The following is a 2,125-nucleotide window of genomic DNA, read 5'->3' on the forward strand; positions in this document are numbered from 1 at the left end:
TATATATATATATATATATATATATATGATGCTTAAGGCGGTGAGCTGGCAGAATTGTTAACATCGTTAACACGCCGGGTGAAATGCTTAGCGGCATTTTATCTGTCTTTGTGTTCTGAGTTCAAATTCCTCCGCGGTTGACTTTGCCTATCATGCTTTCGGAGTCGATAAAATAAGTATTAGTTGAACACTGGGCCCGATGTAATCAATTTAGTCCTTCCCCTAAACCTGCTGGCCTTGTACCAAAATATGAAACCAATGTATATATGATGCGTTGGTGAGACAAAGCTAAAAGGCTCATCTGGAAATACTTCTCAAATGGAAGCTGGGGCTGTTGATGATATCATTTGTAATTTCCGGTTTGTGATGTCCCTTTATTACATGGTGCATTACCCTCTTCGAAGTCAATCCATTATAAAATAAAGAAGGAGTTACACGACAATTATAAGTGTTTAGGAATTACTTTGTAGAATGCAGATGTGATATGGGAATTTTCAATAAATTTTAACTCATGTTACTGAGGTTGTAAATGAAATAGAGATGTTAAATTTTGAGACAGAAGTTAAAAACGAAAGAAAGAAATGGCAATGTGAGTACAAGGCCCCGAAAGAAGCACTGCAAGGTCTAAGTCGGAAATTCAAAGTTTCTACAGCTGCAACCATATAAGTCTGTATTTGGTTTCCTATTTCATATAATCAGTTTAAAGAAAAACATCTACTGAGGATGTATTTGAAGCTTTCAAGAATTTGTGAAAAATTTTTGATACATAATGGAAACATAGATCACATTGATGGTAAAGATCCGTATTACAATGTTATAGCCATATCTCGACGACTTCCGAAGTCTATGTTATCACAGGAAATACGTATTACAGTAAAAATATATCTGGATTACGTGTCTAATGTTTCCATTACTCTAAGGATCATTTTTACACTACCGATATCAGTAACAAAGGTGGATATAGCCTTTCGAAGTTCAAGCGTAATAAACCATAAATTCTCTTTTTACTAAAGAAACAACCGCAAAAAAAAAACACAAAAACTTGGCTTGATGGCACATGTCTAACAGTTAGCACGTGATTTCATCGAACTGGTGACAAAAATATGCAAAGGAGAGCGAATGCAAATTATGATTTTGATGTGCCTAAAATTGTAACTTTTTTAGGACTTAAATTTTGGCAACACAATTCACAAGATTATTATCTCCGTCAACGACGTTAGATTTTAAATCCTGCTTGTTTTCCTTTTTTTTTGTTCCTGTTATTTCTGGGTAAAACAATGTAAGAATATGATCGGTACATAGCCATAAAGATGTTTGAACTAAAATGTGTCAATGTTGCGTTGCCCTTTGTGGAAGTATACATTCTACCATGAACCCTTTTGTTCAAAATGATTTCTGTAAAATTATTTTCTGTTGTAAAGGTGAGCTGGCAAAATCGTTATGGCGCCGGACAAAATGCTTTACAGAGTTTCTTTGGGCTCTTTACGTTCTGATTTCAAATTCTGCCGAGGTCGAATTTACCTTTGATCACTCCATGGTCGATAAAATAAAATACTAGTCAAGTGCTGGGGTTAATCGTATTGATTAACATTTCCCCGCCCAAATTTTAGACTGTGTTTATGCTAGAAAGAAGCATTACGATTATTTTTGAACTGTAGTTTCCTTGTGTTGGAAGGGCAGTTGGTAAAGTCCCTAACAGAGTACTGGGGACGTTATAATCGACTTGCCCTTTCCCCTGAAATTACTGACCTTATGTCAAAATTTGAAGTCATTGTTATAAGCAGTTTCGGGTTTTGGTGCTTTTATACTTTTTACTACAAAACATCTGTTTTTAGAAAATCAAATTTGGCATTTGGGTAGGGGTGGAAGTGTTAGTAATTGGCCTTGCCAAGGGCGCAAAATAGTCTGGCACCAGTCCTATCTAGAACTAAACAAGAACAACATCAACATTAGCAGTGTCAGATGTGACTGAATTTGGAGAGGGTAGAAGGAGATCGAGAGACACGTGTATCGTAGGAGTAAAAAGAAAGCTTGTCTTATTAGCCAGAGGGAGAAAGAGAGAGAGGGAGAGAGAGAGAGAGAGAGAGAGAGAGAGAGAGAGAGAGAGAGAGAGAGAGAGAGAGAG

This window comes from Octopus bimaculoides, chromosome 1, assembly GCF_001194135.2.
Source record: "Octopus bimaculoides isolate UCB-OBI-ISO-001 chromosome 1, ASM119413v2, whole genome shotgun sequence".
NCBI classification, from domain to species: domain Eukaryota; kingdom Metazoa; phylum Mollusca; class Cephalopoda; order Octopoda; family Octopodidae; genus Octopus; species Octopus bimaculoides.